Here is a 20261-nt window from a genome sequence, read left to right on the forward strand (position 1 = left end):
TATAGGAAGAATAAAGTAACATTTGCAAACAAAAGTAGCACTTTTTTATTTAAAAGAAACTCTCTCCAGAACTGAATATTTTCATCTTCAAGTCAATAGTTTTATGATCGAAGTTTTATGACAGAGCGAAGGGGACCGAAAGAGAGTTAGAGGAGGTAATACAACTAAAACGAAGAGAAAGAAGGAAGATGAAGGAAGAGCTTGAAAGGAAACACACAAATCCGACTGTGAGACCCTACTTACTATGTAGCCACTAGATGGCAGTGTAACGTTAGGTGCTGTCTCCACTTTTTTTTTTTTTTTTTAAACAAGCTATTTGCTGATTTGTATTAGGTACCATAGAGTGAGGCGAGGATGAAGCCGGGAGGATACTGCAGAGGTCTCTGGTACATGTGTATGTGTGTGCGTGTGTTTGTGTATATATGTTCTTCCTATGTGAGGCTGCTGCAGCCCTTGTGAAACACTTGGTTACCTTTTGCAAGAAGGAATCTGAACCGTTGCAACTGAAGGTGCCCACTTCGTCTTGGGGAGATGTTGTTCCTCACTGCAGATGGATAATTTTCGTTTTCATCAGGTAAGCCATCTGATCGTTTCGTTGTGATCTCCGGTGGTGAATTCGTACCTGGTAATCCTTGGGGAGAAGAGCCCACGGAAATAAGAGTTGGGGCAGAGCAGGAAGTCTATTTTTGCATGTGAATTCGGACCAACTGTCCCCCTCCTCCTCCCCTGCTCTTCCGCCCATCCTCCTCCTCCCCTCCTCCCCTCCTCCCCTTCCCCCCTCCTCTCGAAGCCTTCCATGAACTGAAATCAGGTTCGTTTTGCAGTTCAGCATTTTGATAGAAGGATGAGATTCTTTGGCCTAAAATAACTTGGCATCGGGCCAGCTCTTGCCTTTGCTTGCTTGCATCCTCCTATGCAAGGTCTGGTCCTGAAGCCCCTCTCTGTCATTGGTGCTTTGGAACTGGATCCCATGGCTGTGAATAGAGGTCATATTGTTCCTAAAGACGATGCAAAAATTAGACCTCACAGAGGAAGGAAGAAGGCAGCGGGCTGCTTCTGAAGCCTAGCATCGCAGGGGAGGCAAAGGCTGGACTGTTGAGGAGGGATGCTTCATTCTGAGGATGAGGAGGGAACCGCCGGCGTTTTCTCCAGGACTCTCACTTAACTACACTTGCAAAGGAACTTTAGGGAAGTGATAAAGAGTCACCTATTTCATGCAATGCCAGACCGGAAGGAGGGACTTACTTTTAATTAGACAGAGGTCACCAACAGCAATGATACTGCAGATGCTGCCTGGTTCACACAAAAGCGCTGTGAAGCATCTTGCTCCACAAACAGCGCAAAAACTGTTCCTGGGCCTGGAAGGCTTTCACGAGTCTTCTTACCTATCATGCTTTCCTTCTCTCCTACCTGTTTGAGGTCTGGGTATAAAGACCCTCCCCTTCTTGCCACATGTAACTGAGTGGCTGCTGTCCCTCCTAGGTTCAACAAAGCACTCCAAATAAGCATATGAGCAGGTGCTTTTCCATGTGTCTGACGAAACGACTGAGTCAGGCTTGGGTGTCTTTCTGTTCGGATGTGCCTGTGACTAAATATTTCTAAGCTGCAGCAGCAAACTTTCAGATTGCCAAACGCTCTTGCTATCACACCTAGGAAATGTGACTTCTCCCAGGATGTGGATCTGCAGGTTTGCACGGTCTATCTGGTGTGTGCGCTAGTGTAGTAACAGAGCATACTTCTCCAAACAGTGCTTTAAATCTTCCCAAGAGGAGGGTGCCAAACAGGAATAGGAAAATTCCATGCTGAGATTGGTGGTTCCTGATTCCCTTCCTCCTGCCCGAGAGCAGAGGGTAGCTTACCTCTCCCATTTGCTGCAATACCTGACATGCCAGGGTGATGTAACTGGGACACATTTGGCTTGTCTGACACGTCCCTTTCCTTTCAGAAGCAGAATAACTGTGGTGAAAAACTCCTCTCAAACTCCCCTTTGTGGCTGTTGATTGGTAATGCCATCAAACATTGCATCTCTCTTCACTGGAGGAGTGTTGCAATTTAGGCCTTCCTCCACCAAGCTCCTTGAAGTGATTTTTCAGATGGTGTCTATTTTAGGAACATAATGTGTAGACAGGAATGGATGGCCACAGAGATCTACGGGAAAACAATTTCGCAGAGAAGATGAGGTAGCATTATAAACCGCCAAGACCCAGCACAAGTGGCTGGTTATATCACATGGACCTGGCAGTGGGATTCGATCTTATTAAAATCACTGTCACTCACTTCTGTGGCTTTTTTTTTTCTTTCTCCATTGCATTATTTGTTTTTAGTTTTCAAATGTCTATTTAGAAGGCTAGAACCAGAGAGTTCACACTGGTAAAAAAATAACATGTTGGATTTTGCTGTCAATACTATGTCTCCATTTACATGACTCCCTCTTACTGGGAAGTTTGCTACCAGAAGACACGTTTGTTACAGCAATTCCTTTTTAAGATACAGCCGAGAGGGTTTCTCTATCTATGGGGGCTGGGAAGGCATGATTGGAGGCCTAATTAATTATACAGTATCCAAGAAGGCACTGGGGAGAAGAGCCAGCATTCTGCCTTTCCATCCAGAGATATCGGGAGCAGGTGGACAGACTGAAGGACACAACACAAGAACCAGAAACTCAGCACTCCACTACCCTGAGGAGCCTTCCTCCCTTACGGAAGGGCACTTGAGACACACACACACACACACACACACACACACACACACACACACACACACACACACACAAATCAGATCATGTTGTCTGAGTGTTCCTGACAACAAAAGTTAACCTGCAGTTTGTTTAATGTTCTCTGTTGCCAGCAGACATCTGGTAGTTCTTAGGGAAGCACAGCAGTAAACCCTGATGTGCAAAGTTTCATCCAAGTTGTTGTTTCCCTCCAGGTTAGGCAGAGAGACTGAATTTGCCAGGTACTTACTTCTTGTATTTGTCAGCAGCCAAAAGGCCTGATCTCTCTCAGCTACCATGAGTTAGGGAGGAGGGGAAGAAAGATTGCAGGGAAACAAAGAGAAAAGCAGCAATCCAAGGGCCAGAATTTGTCACCCTCTGGGTCAGTGGGGACAGGCTCAGTGAAGTAATCACGTCCCTTTCAAATTCTGAATTGTCAATTAAGCTGTATTTAAAGCCCAGTTTGTGTTTCTCTGGCAGAGGTAGTGTCGTCTGTAGGAAGCGACTTACTCTTGGTACAATTATTTGTGAAAAATCCAGACATCTACAAAGTGCCTCCAATTATGCTGTCCCAACTCTTCTTTTGTCTATGCACCTAGATGCCAATATGTAATTTGATTTTAAAAAGTAGATGTAGTGCATGGTTTTTGTTGTCTACTTTCTAAGCAGTACTTTGCAAATGTACTTTTGAAACCTGAGAGGAAATGTATGTAATACTGCTAATTTGACAAGTGAAAAAACCAAGACCGAAGGCTATTTAGATTGTTAAATGGGACAAGTGGCAGAGCACAAACTTCCACCCAGACAGTCTTGCCATAGCTTCTAGAACACTCTCACCTGTGCAAAGAGAGAGCCACTGGTTATCCCTGAGAGTATGGAGTCAGATACAGGAAATCTGCCCTTGCCAGCGGTAACTTGTTGCCTTTCTCACTTGCCAAGATGCCAAAAAAATGGTCTTCCAAGTCATATACACACACACACACACATACTCACACACCTGAATATATATATATATATATATATATATATATATATATATCCTGTCCTATGTAATGAAAGATAGAGACTACAACAAAAATCTTACCTACATGATGTCTTCAATCTAGTGATGGAGTGAGTAAGAGAGTAGAAAAATGCACAAAGGACTATCAAAGTCCCTTAAAGAAAAATATCACCGCATACAGAGATGATGGAGGAAGGGCTTGAAGAGAAAAAGGAGGTGGAAATGTGGCCTTTAAGTAGGGACCTAGGTAAGGAGAAGGATGGAGTGAACATTATACATAAATAAGGCAGAAGAGTTGAAACACAGGGAAGAGAGAAGGCACAGATGTCCCAGAGATGGCCTTCAATGATGGATGTAAGAATACTCTTTATGAGTGCTCTTTCCTCTTTATGCAGAGAAAAAAATATGGGACCAACAGCTGCCTTCATCCCCAGATCTGTAGAATTCTGGAGGCTAGACTCAAACTCTTAAAGTGGCTTCTATTAAAGAACATCAGGGAATTACGTTGAGTAGATTTAAGCCTTGTGTTTTATATCGACAACTTCCTAGGGTTAAAAACATAATGTGTTCATATTCACAAGAACCTGTGTTTTTTTTAACAACTTGTGTAAAGTGTTTGGGGAAAAAAAATGTTATCATTCCTAGAATGCAGTGATGTTGGTTAGAAAATAGTAATACAAGCTCATGCACACACACACACACACACACACACACACACACACACACACACACACGCACACACACACAGAGGCACGCACGCATGCACACGCACACACAATTTGATTAAAGACTCTGTGTAAGGTTATTGGTTAGAGTGCTACAGACTATAAAAAACAGCCCTGGTGGTGCTGGAGAAATGGCTCAGCCATTAAGAACACTTGCTGATTTTACAGAGGACCCAGGTTCAGTTCCCAGAACCCTTATAAAGTCTTACAACCTTTGCTTACTCCAGGTCCAGGTAATCCAATGTCTTCTTCTGATCTCCCTGAGTGCCAAACATGCTTTTGATATATAGACATATTCAAGCAAACACTCACATACATAAATGAATCTATAAAAACTTCTTTAAAAAATAACCAACTCTGGTCATCTAGTCAGTCTTACACACAAGGGCTTTTTCTCGGCAATAAATGTGGGAGAATGTGAGCAAGTAGAGACATGAAGACCAGCGGTCATCTGCTCCTGCAGCCAGTACTAGGGAGCAGCTGTGTTTGACTACCTCATGTTTTACCAGTGAATGAATGTGTGATTTCAAAATCCTTAAGAAAAACAGAGCTCAGCTTCTATCTCTGCCTATGTTGAAATTACTGTTGTTATATCTTTGTTCATTCAGAACCCACCTTCTAAGGGAGTATAATATAAATGGTAGGTCATGTTAGACTTCCTAACTACCTGATTTTTTCTTTGAGCTCAGATCAGACATTATAGCCTGCTAGGGAATATGGATTTCCAACTTAGAATAAATGGACCCCAGTTTGCATTTGTTCCTGTGCAAAGTCAGAAGCCACTACCTCGGGTGCTCTGCTACTCTGGCACTCGGCTTACAACACTCCCCTAGCTTGAATGCACTACCTACAGGCTTTGGTTTATTTTTTTTTTTACATCATCTGTGCTTTTGAGGGGTTACCATATATGCCTAACTCTGCAAAACTGTACACTTACTTGTTTTGTTTTCAGTGTGTTTTATAGCTGACTCTTTCCTTTATGCCTCTGGTTCAGTTGAGCTTCTTATATGCAATACGATGTAGGGCTTATGCTTCATCCTTTGGCTGGTGAACATCATCTAGTCAGCCCAGAACTCTTTCCTGAAAGGACTATATTCTGTACCACACTTAAAATTTCTTGCTGGTAATGCATCTTTGATATTGCTATCCTTATTGCGGACTTATTTATAAATGAAACGTCACAAAAAAAAGTGCCTTCTTGGAAAAACTTACATAAGTTTAAAGTTTGAAGAAATTGACCCATATTCTTCTGTTAGATACTTTTCAATTTAAGCGTACATTGAACTTTTTCTTCTCATTGGAAAGGTATTTGTTTTCAACACTCCCAGAAAGCAAAGGTGATAATGAAGTATAGCATTTTAATGAGCATAATCTTCCTGAGAAGAAATGGCTAGTTATTTCCAAGAAGGATCCCTATTGCATTGCACATCCTCTGCTGAACATACATAAGTGATATTCATGTCCTTCATTATCTGCTGCTTGTCTGCTTTTGTGTCTCAAATGCTATTGGAGGTACTGTTGGACTTGAAATTGAGATGTGTCTTTCAAATAGAGTTGGCCTTTATCTTAGACACTTTGGGTATATATAATAAAACACTACATATTGAGATGTTTAAACAATTGAAATATTTTTCTTTTGGCGCTGGAGGCTTAACAAGATATAGGTATTTACGGGTATGGCTCTTTGTAGAGCTTCTCTGCTTGGCTTGCTGATGTCATGTTCTGTGTCCTAGTATGACCTTTCTTCTGTGTTCCTGAATTCACAAAGCTTGCTTTGATATCTAAATTTCCTCTTTTAAGGAGAAAAGTCAGGTTGTGTCTAACCTAAAGACCACATAGAATTTAACAATTTTAAAAGCCCTTGATTCCAAATACATAGAGATGTGGAGTAGTGAAGTCAAGCCTTCGGCAAATGAACCTGGAGGTGGACAATTCAGCTTGTTATGGTTGCCTTTGGCTTGCTTGTGGCTACTAAAATAAACAAGGAAGATTGAATTGATATCATTTCCTTGCTGATGCTTTGTTAAAGTTGTGTATTGATGGTGGATTTTCATCATTCATACTATCCTCCCACAATAAAGAGTGGTGTGGGCATGCATTAATATTCTAGTGAGGCCAAGTAATTACCATTATATTTAAAGAAAAATTATGAATAACAAGATATGCAGAAGTGAAAACATATTTAGGGGCACCATCTATTATAAGAATTAAGGCCCTTATTCATTTTAATTACAAGAGGAACCAAGAGGGATGCAAAACTTAAGAGCTTATGGACAAATTTAAAAATTAATACATTCAAAGTGTTTCTATAACCAAAAGAAACTGGGTCAGGCTCATGTAAATAAAGTGCAATGTCTTCCAAATATGTTGCAGCCCAGAGCCTAACATCTACACTAGGAAAGGGCAGGAATGAGACAAGCTGTGAGAATAGATAGCTCTAACATTAGACTTTGTGATAATTTTCATATGATACTATAATCTCCTAAAACAAACCAACTAACTGCGATCAGGCTTTCTGGGTATTTACAGGTCTTTTGTATTTGAACTACAGTTCTAAGATGTCAGCATCCTGCTGATAAGTTTGGATTATGCATCTGATCATTTCAATTAAGAATAAGCTAGATCTTTGACTTCCACTTCCACCAGACGGTTTCCACTTAGGAAAAAACATTGCATCCAAACAAAACATAAAACAGTATATATACACCATGTCAAGTTATGACCTATGTAAACAATGAGATATTACAGTGCCATTAAATATAACAAATCAAATAACATTTGATTCTAGGCAAAACTTCTCAGGATACAACAGTACAAAAAACCGGCAGAATACAAATGTTTGTTTCCCCTGGGGAAAAAAAAGAAAATGGATGTTAAAGTTGAGTCTGCTATATGAGATTGCAATTTCTATTTTCTTCTTGTAAGTTTTTAAAGTCAGAATGATTTTTCCTTTTAATAAAATAGAGCATGTTCATTATGTAGACATAAAAATAAGATACAAAAATAAAGAAATAAAGTAGCTTAAAATTTTTACCCAGCAAACATCAATATTAATAGTTTAGTTGTTTTTGTAGTTTTTCACATTTTATTGATCTGTTTTCAAATTCTTTAGTTTCTAATGACAAAAGTATTTTTGAAAGAAAAATATGATGTTCTAAAAGTCAGAATAGGAGCCAGAGATATAGTTCAATGTTAGACCAGTTACCTAGTTGTGTGAGACCCTGGGCTTGATTTAATAATAATAATAATAATAATAATAATAATAATAATAATAATAAAACTTAAAACATAATTTTCCAAGTGGAATTTGGCAAATCAATTTCTAAGGATAAGCATTACACAATCAAAGCAATAGACACTATAGGGCAAATGAGAAAATAGCCAAATGTTTGAATATTTTATCACCTAGAACATTAATTTAATTAAGCCACATATATTCAACATTAACAATTTACTATTTTGAAATTTTGGGAAGGGAATCTATTCAAGATTCAATTTGAAAGAATTCGGTAATTGTGTTGTTTTGTTACCTAATATCTCCAGTCAGACTTCTGAAATTTTTCAGGAAATTTACTTGCATTTATGAGGTGTCCATTGTTGGTCATGGGTTTTAGGGGGAAAAATGACATTACACTGAAAAACTAAAGATACTAAACAATATATAAACAAAAATATCACCAAACATTGACTCAGTAATTACATAAAATGTTAAACTGTGTGGATCCCAACTAATAAAATCGATCTATGTGAGTGGTGGGATGAGACATAAATAAATGATTGGTGGACAAGGCTGGGCAGAGGCATTGGTGGAGCAAGGTCAGTAATGAGGAAGAACCTTGTCCTGGAAGATGTAACAGTGCCTACCAGCAGCCAGGAAGGGAACCCTGTACACAGAGATAGACTATCAATGTCACTTGTTAATAGCCATATCTAGATTATTTTAAGGAATCTTCTAAAGATTTAAATTCTGTAGAAAGTCAAATAAAAGAGAACCTGAGCTCAAGGTTTCCAATTGCATACTCAAAAAAGAAGAAAAATACAAAGTAATTCTTTCCCTTAAACATTTCTGCCTGAGAATCTAGTGGATTTGAAAATCCTGGAAAGTGTGACTTTGAGAGACTTGACAAATATTACCAGCCAGCAGTTTTTATCTTCCCCTGGAATGTGATATGCCATTTAAAAAGGCCAGTGGTATTTTGAGCTATGTAAGGCAGTATGTTGGTACAAAACCAAAGAGCCAACAGGATGGTTTCAAGTCTAGAGTACCATAATCTCAGAGCCAGCCAACCTGAGCAGGTCAGGTTTCAGATAATTTGAGGTGTCCCGAAGATTGAGCACCAGTATTTAGGGCATGAAAGACAAATAGTGCAACCTGTATGAAGGAAGGCAAGCGTGCCATTGGAAAAATTTCTAGATGGAGGTTTGGACATAGATAGAGCAAGCTGGGTAGAAATCGTTAAGCAGAGAAAATGAAAGTAGGAAGGTGTCCTTCTCCATGACATTACTGAATAACAAAGTACCTAATCCCAGCAACTTTTTTTCAGGAGAGAAACCTTACCTCCCTCTCACCAACTGCATCTCTCAGTTGTTACTAGGATTTAGTTCACCCTCTAATTCGCATACTTTTCTAACCCTTCTCCTTTCCATAGGATTTGCAAAACATATTTTCAGTCATGTTTCCCAATTAATTTTTCAGTCTTTGATGTTCTCAAAATTCTACCGACTCCCTCTGCCCATAAGACTGGAAAATTCTTTAAAATGGGTTTTACAGTTGTTTTTCATTTTACCCATAAGATTTATACATTTCCTTAAAGACTTTTAGGTGCTCATCATATCAGAACTGTCTTCATAATACTGTAAGTGTGTTATTTGTTCATTTCACTGTTGATGTTTATACTCCTAAAAACTTAAATCCCTCATGTTAACCCTTAGTAAGGCAGTGGCAAGAACCTGGATGAATAATTGTTAAATATTTCACAGCCTAGGAAAAATAATAAATTCCTAGGAAAAATAATAAACAAATAAAATGAAAATTCAAATTTCCTTAAAGGAGCCTTTTTTGACACTACAAAATTGTTTCATCTAGATCGTCAGGGTTCCCCTCTGTGTGCTGTAGTGTGGTCTGCAGGCTGTGTGGGTTACCTGAGGAGCTGGTCCTTTTTCCATTGAACACTATTATGGAAACAACAGCAGGTGGATGGATGCAGACTATCCCAGCTTACACTTTAAGTAATTTTTTGATGCAGTCCTTTCAAGAAAAATAAGTGATTGTAAATATGTGTTGCCCATGACTAAAAATGACCATTCAAGAGACTCATAGAGCACTGGAAATCTTTCATCTGCCACCATGAACTGAAAGGCATCTCAAGTTTGAAGCATTTCATCATCGGTAGCAGTGATGCTGACAGACACATGATGAAAGGTTGTAAACATGAACTTCTCACATCACAGTCAGCTAACAGTTTCTATGCATATGAACATATATCTTTTGTGGATAGTAAATCAACTAGCTGGGCAAGGTAAGCCAATGGATTCCATATGGTGGAGTGCGGTGGATTTGTGGATATGGCTCCAACCCCATTTGTCTAGTGTGAGTATAACAGTAGTAAAAATAGTCATAATTATATGAAATCACTATGAAAGGCTTCCAAGCACCTCTCTGTAAAGCCAAATTTTCTTCATATTCTTTACCCACATATAAATTAAAATGTGTTAAGTGTGAAAGAATCTAGATATTAGGTCAGATATTTGAAAATTTATAAAATTATAAACCTTATGCCATCTAATTCCTTTTCTTCAGAAATATGGTTATTTTCTATTTAAAGGTTATTTGATTTGCATTTATTTATGATTGCTGTTCACACAGTTTTGTTATTTAATGATTTAAGATTTCTCTAATTCTTAATGGAAATACATTTAATTTACAGAAACAAAAGCTTTATCACTTCCTCAATCATACAAAGAATATATATGCAGAAGATAGAGCCATTTGTTACCACATGATGGGAGGCCTTGGTTCTATCCTTCCTTGGCATCACAAGCAAAACTAATAATATTAACCACATAAACAAATTTGGAGATCAAAAATTTGTAAGGCTGAGTTTGATGACTTATCTACTTTTGTGGTACAATTAATTGTATGTGTTGTACTGTCTATGTGCAGTAATTGAGATTAAGATGCAGGCAATGAGTTGCCTAAATTTATGCTGGACAGATGAAATATTTGCCACATTATATAAGTTTTAAGGTTTCCTGCTACAATAAAAAGAGCTGAGCAAATTATCAATTTATTTTCTTTAGTTTTAGTAAAAGAGAATAAAAAGTGTTGTGAGATAAATCAGCAAATTATAAATTTTGTAATATACTCATTTAAACTTTCATCTTTCCTTACTTGAATGAATGTAAGCATTTTCTGTTGTTCAGAAACTAACATCAATTCCCCCCTACCCCACCCCTACCATCCCTCAGTTAAAATCTGAACTCTATACTCCCACCAGCTCTAGCATGCACATTATACCTCCACTGTTGATCTCGGTGTAATGTCACACACCTGTAATCCTAGCAGTCTATAGGCTAAGGCAAGAGGATCACTGTGAATTTTAAGGCCATCCTGGGCTACATAGTGGTATGCTATGTCAAAAGAAACACACACACACACACACACACACACACACACAACCCTCTATTATTTAAAACTGGAGTCAGGGTTTAAAAATCCAACTCAAGATGCAGGGCTTCCATGAGCTATCTAGGTTTATCTCGTACCCCACAGCCTATCTACTTTACCGTTAATCCTATGGAATTAAATGTATGTCTGTGAATAACTGAAGCTGCTTCTAAGTCTTTGAAAGTGCTTTTTCCTCTGCAGGAGAAACCATGACCTCTCCTTCCCCCAAGTATGACTCACTTAGAGATATGCCTGTGCCTAGTGTAGACTTCCATCACAGCACCTCATGGTACCTGATTCTCTCCCTCTGTACCTTCCTTCAGTGTGATGTAGTGTCTTGTCAGATATGACAAGGTACCATCATCATTGCCCCTTTCAACTTTGCATGCTAAGCAATTACCCAACAGAAGTAAGTTAAGTGACATAATACCAAAATAAGATAGCTTTAGAGTATTCTTACATATTTCTTAATTCTATACTCGAAGGATGTTTTTAAATGCTGTGATATAAAATATACCTAAAAAACATATAATTTAATAATTTATAGTATTTCATACAGATTCCAAACTCCTATGATATCACTCAAAGATAATACCATTAGACACTTTTCAAGCTAATCCTGACATTTTTCTCAAATGATTATCTATAGCTTTTATGATCTGATTCACTGTATGAAAAATTTAATTACTTCTTTTATACTTCTCAGTCATATGTTGGTATTTGCTTGGGTCCAATTTTTAATCACCAAACTAATTTTATATTAAAAATTTGCTAATGCTATTATAGAAACGATATTTATAAAAGCATAAAGAAGAAAATAATATTCATGACCTCATAATTTCTTCATCCTCCATATTAATCATTGATATTGCTTTAATATTTAATATTTTACTCTATATTTTTCTTTTTGTATAAGAGGATTTTATGATGTTTTTAATTATATGTCATGTATCATATATTAAATATTTTTTATGCCACCAGAAACAATAATACAGTCTCAAAACATTTCCTAATAGTTTTCAATTTATAAAATTATTCCTATAGTCAGGGAAATTTTATTTCTTTCTGATTGGGTCATGACTTTTGAAAGAAACTTAAATAATACCTTAAAAATCTCAAGCATCTTGTCTCCATTAATAGGCAAAAGATAGTTTGTTGCCTAAACACAATTGTTGTTGAGAAGGAGGTAGAATCCCAACAATGTCCTTTTATCATATACAAGAGATAAATTCGAATAGTTAAAGGGAAGGGCTCCAACATGACATGTGTACTGGGGTGTAAGACTAATCTTCACTTTGCTTTCTCATACTTTGTTCTCCCTGTGGGTAGAGATCACACAAAGCACTTGGTTTACTCTTTTTTTTTTTTCACTCTGCCACCATTTGTTCAAAATACATGTCTTAGGCTAGTTCATTAAAGTAACCCACCTTTTTTCCTACTTTCAAGAATAGAGACATAATTATTTCTATGTCATCAATAATGACCTGCGGATAGTTGTTACAGAATTCCCGCCGGGTTCTGCATCTGCCTTTAAGCCCCCAAATAAACACAGAAGACTTATTGGCCGTTATCTAGGGCTTCTTATTTGCTAGCTCTGTCTTAATTACTAACCCATTTCTATCAATCTATGTATTGCCACGAGGCTGTGGCTTACCCAGTAATGCCCAGCATGGTGTTGCTCCTCCGGCAGCCTAAATGGTGACTGACCTCTGCCCACACCTGGCAGAATCCTCCTTATCTCCAAGACTCACCTATCTTTTTGCCCTATTGGCCAACAGTGTTTTATTCATCAACGTATAAGATAAACATCTACAAAAGACCATTCCCCATCAGACAGTGTCTAATTAATTTCTCATATTTTTAGAAATTTTTCTGCAGCAACCAACACTGAACTCTTCAACACAAAGTTTTTAAAGGATTTAAAATATCCATTAGAATTTGTCTTTAATGACATATTAGATAATATTAAATTTGGAAGAGGTATAGAAAAACATTTCTATAATTGCCATTTGTTCTTCAAATATGTATTGTTGAAGGTTTGCTCTCACTTAAGGGTCGAGAGTCATTAATATCTTTCTTGAGATCTAAGAATCACATTGTATATCAAACCAGAGTAACATGCAATATTTTCTCTGAACTCTAAGGGGAGAGATTTGATGGAGACATCTCATTTATTATATATTATACTATAATATTAAAAACTACTTTAATTTCAATTTTATCTTAAACTATAGTCCTTCATCAGTGATAGATGTTTTTAAGACATAATCTTGAATTTCATTACCTTTAAAATACTGTTGTGCTCAAGATCATTTCAATTACCTTGAATAATGGTGAGTTCAAGGTCATTTAAGTGACCTTGTCTTCCTTTCCTATATTCAGTAACAGAATGTCAGTCCCTACCTGCTTCAAAGTAGAACAGTAATTCTGTGTGGGTGCTCCCTCCAGGTATATCGGGAAGGCTGGAAGAAATGGTTTATTTCACCAAGTTTGAGGGTAAGACTTGTTTGTGAGTTCATTGTTCTTGAAGGGATTGAATCAGTATTGGGCTCCTGAGATCATTAATGAAATATGAGGACAGTCTGCAGCAGGACTTCCAGAAGAACACTTGTCACCTGAGCAAAAGCCACAAGGGGACACAAAGGTCTTCCTTCTTACTACTGCAGCCACTCTAGATGTCACACCCTTTTTCTGCAGCCATCATGATGGTGGAACCACAGATAGTCAAACCTTGAAAAATTATTGAACCACCAGTTTGTTAGTCTGAATCCTCATCTTGTGCACTTTCTTAGCTTGTGCTATTTGAAGTTGAGGATTCTTAGCCAATAAAACAGTTGGGTGGCTTGTTTATAAAATATAATATTATATAAACTCAAAATTATACTTAACCTAGTATTCTCATATCTATGTTTAGAATTTAAACTAGTTAGTCATTTAACAAATGAATAAAGACATTGAACCAATAATACTTTTTTTATTCTTTTATTAGTTCAAATTAGGAACAAGCTTGTTTCACATGTCAATCCCTTCTCCCTCTCCCCTCTCCCCCCCAGCATCCCACCTGCTGCTAGCCATTCCCCCTCCACTCCCCAGACAGGGTAGGGCCCTCAAAAGGGGCTCTCCAAAATCAATCACATCATCCTGGGCCAGGCCTAGGCCCTTCCCCATGTGTCCAGGCCAAGAGAGCGTCCCTTCACATAGGATAGGCTCTCAAAATCCCTTCTATTTTTTTAAGACCTTACATACTTAATGCAGTGCATTACCCCTGTACAAATGGAAAAAAATTAAGTTTAACATTTCTAGAACAATATGGCTGTTAATTTTTGTACAATGCCAATTCAACACAGTAAACTGGGATACTTTTTTCCAAAGTTGACAGCACATCTAAAGTTTCCAAAATTTCAAATTTTATATTTTATGCCATTCAATAATGGCAGTATGTTATGCATCATAGCAGCAACAGCTTTTCCAGGTTCTGCAGTCATTTGAACAAAATTGTAGAGACATCCAGAACACTCCATTAAAAAAATAAAAGTAAAAAACAAAATCCCAGAAAACAGCACAGTTCTGTTACTCTTGTGGTACCTGGCACCATTTTTTTTTAATTAGCTTCTCAATCAACATCTGGAAGGAAACCATTCTGAGCAACATCATTAAAAACAGCTCTGATAAAGCATGGTCACTACTGTGTATCATAAAGCAGGTCCACATATGAGTGAGTACATATCATGTTTATCTTTTTGTGATTGGGTTACCTGGCTCAGAATGGTTTCTTCCAGTTCCATCCATTTTCCTGCAAATTTCAAGATTCCATTGTTTTTTCTGCTGAGTAGTACTCCATTGTGTAAATGTACCACATTTTTCTCTATCCATTCTTCGGTTGAGGGGCATCTAGGCTGTTTCAAGTTTCTGGCTATTATAAATAATGCTGCTATGAACATGGTTGAACAGATGTCTTTGTTATATGAATGTGCTTTGGGTATATGCCTAGGAGTGGAATTGCTGGAACTTATGGTAGAATCATTCCCATTTTCTTGAGGAGTCGCCATACTGATTTCCAAAGTGGCTGTACAAGTTGGCACTCCCACTAGCAGTGGAGGAGTGTTCCTCTTTCTCCACATCCTCTCCAGCATAAACTATCATTGGTGTTTTTGATTTTAGCCATTCTGACAGGAGTAAGATGGTATCTTAGAGTTGTTTTGATTTGCATTTCCCTGATGGCTAAGGATGTTGAACACTTTCTTATGTGTCTTTCAGCCATTTTAGATTCCTCTATTGAGAATTGTCTATTTAGTTCTGTACCCCATTTTTTAATTGGATTGTTTGATGTTTTGGAGAATAGCTTCTTGAGTTCTTTGTATATTTTGGAGATCAGCCCTCTGTCAGATGGGGGGTTGGTGAATATCTTTTCCCAGTCAGTGGGCTGCCGTTTTGTCTTGCTGACTGTCTCCTTTGCCTTACAGAAGCTTCTCGGTTTCAAGAGGTCCCATTTATTAATTGTTAATCTCAGTGTCTGTGCTACTGGTGTTATGTTCAGGAAGTGGTCTCCTGTACCAATTAATTCAAGGGTACTTCCCACTTTATCTTCTAGCAGGTTCAATGTGGCTGGGTTTATGTGGAGGTCTTTGATCCATTTTGACTTAAGTTTTGTGCAGGGCAAAAGGCTTGGTCTATCTGTAGTCTTCTACATGTTTGCAACCATTTATGCCAGCACCATTTGTTGAAGATGTTCTCTTTGTTCCAGCATATATATTTGGATTGTTTGTCAAAAATCAGGTGTTCGTAGGTGTGTGGGTTAATATCAGGGTTTTCAACTCTATTCCATTGGTCTACCTGTCTATTTTTGTGCCAATACCAAGCTGTTTTCAGGACTATAGCTCTGTAATAGAGCTTAAAGTTAGGGATGGTGATGCCTCCAGAAGTTCCTCTATTATACATGGTTATTTTGGCTACCCTGGGTCTTTTGTTTCTCCATATAAAGTTGAGAATTGTTCTTTCAAAGTCAGTGAAGAATTGTGTTGGGATTTTGATGGGGATTGCATTGAATCTGTAGATTGCTTTTGGCAAGATTGTCATTTTTACTATGTTGATCCTGCCTATCCAAGAGCATGGGAGATCTTTCCTTTTTCGGGTATCTTCTTTAATTTCTTTCTTTAGAGACTCAAAATTCTTACGGTACAGGTCTTTCACTTTTTTGGTTAGTGTTACTCCAAGGTATTTTATGTTGTTTGTGGTAATTGTAAAGGGTGATGCTTCTCTGATTTCTTTCTCCACCAATGTGTCATCTCTATATAGTTGGGCTACAGATTTTTTTTTTTTGAGTTAATCTTGTATCCTGCCACTTTGCTGAAGGTGTTTATCAGCTGTAGGAGTTCCCTGGTTGAGTTTTTCGGTTCACTTATGTAGACTATCATATCATCTGCAAATAGTGAGAGTTTGACTTCTTCCCTTTCCTATTTGTATTCCCTTGATCTCCTTTTGTTGTCTTATTGCTCTAGCTAGAACTTTAAGGACAATATTGAAGAGGTATGGAGAGAGTGGACAGCCTTATCTTGTTCCTGATTTAGAGGAATTGCATTCAGTTCTCTCATTTAATTTGATGTTGGCTGTTGGCTTGCTGTATATTGCTTTTATTATGTTGAGGTATGTTCCTGTTATCCCTGATTTCTGCAGGACCTTTATCATGAAGGAGTGTTAGATTTTGTCAAAAGTTTTTTCGGCATCTAGTGAGATGATCATGTGATTTTTTTCCCTCAGTCTGTTTATATGGTGGATTACAATGATGAATTTCCGTATGTTGAGCCATCCTTGCATCCCTGCAATGAAGCCTACTTGATCAGGATTGATGGTTTCTCTGATGTGTCCTTGGATTCGATTTGCCAATATTTTTTGAGAATTTTTGCATCAATGCTCATGAGGGATATTGGTCTGTAGTTCTTTTCTTAGTTGTGTCTTTGTGTGGCATGGGTATCAAGGTTATTGTGGCCTCATAAGAAGAGTTTGATAATGACCCTTCTGCTTCTATTGTGTGGAATAGTTAGAGGAGAATTGGTATTAGCTGTACTTTGAATTTCTGGTAGAATTCTGCACTGGCCCTGGGCTTTTTTTTTGGTTGGGAGACTTCTAATGACTGCTTCAATTTCATTAGAGGTTATAGGTCTGTTTAAGTTGCTTATCTGTTCTTGATTTAATTTTGGTAAGTGAAATCTGTCCAGAAAATTGTCCATTTCCTTTAGATTTTCAAATTTTGAGGAATATAGGTTTTCAAAGTATGACCTGATGATTCTCTGGATTTCCTCTGTGTCTGTTGTTATGTCCCCCTTTTCATTCCTGATTTTATTAATTTGCATGTTCACTCTTTCTTGTTTGGTAAGTGTGGATAAAGGTTTGTCTATCTTGTTGATTTTCTCGAAAAACCAACTTTTTGTTATATTGATTTTTTGTATTGTTCTCCTGGTTTCCATTTTATTGATTTCAGCACTCAATTTGATTATTTCCTGGCGTCTGCTCCTCCAGGGTGTATTGGCTTCTTTGTTTTCTAAAGCTTTCAGTTGTGCTGTTAATTCTCTAGTGTGATTATTCTCCTGTTTTTTTTCATGTGGGCATTTAGTGCTATGAACTTTCCTCTTAGCACTGCTTCCAGAGTATCCCATATGTTGTGTCCGAATTCTCATTGAATTCTAGGAAATCTTTAATTTCTTTTTTTATTTCTTCCTGGGCCCATGAATTGTGCAATTGGGTGTTACTTAATTTCCATGAGTTTGTAGGTTTTCTGTAGTTCTTGTTGTTGTTGAATTCTAATGTTAAAGCATGGTGGTCTGATAAGACACAGGGGGTTATTTCAAATTTTTGTACTTGTTGAGGTTTGCTATGTTGCCAAGTATGTGGTCGATTTTAGAGAAGGTTCCATGTGGTACTGAGAAGAAGGTAAATTGTTTTGTATTTGGGTGGAATGTTCTATAGATATCTGTTAAGTCCAATTGCGCCATAACTTCTATTAGTTCTTTTGTTTCTTTGTTAAGTTTCTGTCTGGTGTTCCTGTCCAGTGGTGAGAGTGGGGTGTTGAGATCTCCCACTATGTGTGATTTGAGTTTTAGTAATGTTTCTTTTACAAACGTGGATGCCTTTGTATTTGGGAAGTAAATGTTCAGAATTGAGACTTCATCCTGATGGATTTCTCCTGTGATGAGCAGGAAATGACCTTCTTCATCTCTTTTGACTGATTTTAGTCCAATTTATTGGATATTAGGCTTGCTACCCCCGCTTGTTTCTTGGGTCCATTTGATTGGAAGATCTTTCCCCAACCTTTAATTCTTAGGTACTGTCTGTCTTTGAGGTTGAGGTAAGTTTCTTGTATGCAGCAGAAGGAAGGATTCTGTCTTCTTATCCATTCTGCTAATCTGTGTCTTTTTATAGGGGAGTTAAGACCATTAATGTTGATGGATATTAATGACCATTAAGTATTGTTCATTCTTGTTTGTTTTTGATTTGGTGATGGTGGTGAGATTATGTGTGGGATTCTATCTCTCTTTTCTTTTGACTGTTGGTAAATTGGGATTATCTATTGCCTATGTTTTTCTAGTTGTAGTTAACTTCCCTGGGTTGCAGTTTTCCTTCCAGTACTTTCTCTAGGGCTGGATTTGTGGATATGTATTGTTTGAATCTGGTTTTGTCATGGAATATCTTGTTTTCTCCATATGTAATGACTGAAAGCATTGCTGGGTATAGTAGTCTGGGCTGGCATCCATGGTCTCTTAGTGTAGGTAGAATATCTATTCAGGACCTTCTGGCTTCCAGAGTTTCCAAGGAAAAGTCAGGTGTGATTCTGATAGGTTTGCCTTTATAGGTTACTTGACCTTTTTCCTTTGCTGCTCTTAATATTTTCTCTTTGCTGTGTATGTTTGGTGTTTTGCTTATTATGTGGTGACGTGATCTTTTTTTTTTTTTTGGTTCAGTCTATTTGGTGTTCTGTAGGCTTCTTGTATTTTCATTGATATGTCTTTCTTTAGGTTGGGAAAGTTTTTTTTCTATGATTTTGTTGAATATGTTTTCTGAGCCTTTGAGTTGGATTTCTTCACCTTCTTCTATACCTATTATTCTTAGTTTTGGTCCTTTCACGGTATCCCATATTTCCTGGATATTTTGTGATAAGGATTTGTTGGACTTAAGATTTTCTTTGGTTGATAAATCTATTTCCGCTAGTGTGTCTTCAACTCCTGAGAGTCTCTCTTCCATCTCTTGTATTCTGTTAGTTATGCTTACATCTGTAGTTCCTGATCGTTTACCCAGCTTTTCTATTTCCAGCATTCCCTCAGATTGTGCTTTCTTTATTGTCTGTATTTCAGTTTTTAGGTCTTGAACTGTTTCCTTGAGAGATTTGCTGATATCTTGTATTTTTTGGTTTGTTTTGTCTTCAATTTCTTTAAGGGATTTTCTCGTGTCCTCTTTGCGGTCCTCTTTGAGGTCCTCTATCATTTTCATGAAGATGTTTTTGAGGTCATTCTCTTCTGGTTCATCTGCATCATGATGTTCAGGTCTTACTGGTGTATGGTTCCTAGTCTCCACAGGTGTCATATTGGGTTTTCTGTTGTTGGATGTGCTTTTACCTTTTCCTCTTCTCATCCTTTCTTCTGGTGGGTGTAGCAAGAGTTTCTTGTTCTCCTGGTGGGTGTGGGACCAAGGTTCCCTTCTGGTAGATGCAATCAGATCCAATACTCTGATGTCGGTCCTCTTCTAGTGGATGGAGGTGTCACTGTTACCCGGGTGTCAGCAGTGTTTGGGCATGCTGGGTCCCGGCGGGCCGGCAGTTGGAGGCAGAGCTGTCACCGGGCCTCTGGGTGTTGGATCCCACTGCCGAACTCTGTCCAGCATGCAGGTTGCTTGCCTCAGATGACTCTGAGCAGTGATGATGAACAGCAGCCGGAAACAGCTCCTGGCCTACCTGGGCCAGTGGTTGGAGGCTGGGCTGCCTCTGGGTGTTCAGTACCCGACGCTGCCGAACTGGGTCCAGCACGCAGGTTGCTTGTGTCAGATGACTCTCAAGACTTTTTAATCCATTATAATAATGTTTATCCAGGAACTCTTGCTCCCCAGTCTGATAGCTGGAATATAGGAGTGGACTTTGGGAGCCCAATCCATATAGAGGAATACTCC

The 20261-nt window shown here is 38.1% G+C and overlaps 1 protein-coding gene across 2 annotated transcripts in view; it reads left to right on the plus strand.

Moving 5' to 3' along the window:
• Nucleotides 1-324: 324 nt before the first annotated feature.
• Scn1a (sodium voltage-gated channel alpha subunit 1) overlaps nt 325-20261 on the plus strand; it is a 142803-nt gene continuing 122866 nt past the window's right edge. For both annotated transcript variants that reach the window (XM_027420265.2, XM_027420266.2), the window contains exon 1: nt 325-574. The gene's annotated coding sequence lies outside the window, so the exon portion shown is untranslated. The remainder of the gene's footprint in view (nt 575-20261) is intronic.

This window comes from Cricetulus griseus, chromosome 6 (genome assembly GCF_003668045.3).
Source record: "Cricetulus griseus strain 17A/GY chromosome 6, alternate assembly CriGri-PICRH-1.0, whole genome shotgun sequence".
NCBI classification, from domain to species: Eukaryota; Metazoa; Chordata; class Mammalia; order Rodentia; family Cricetidae; genus Cricetulus; species Cricetulus griseus.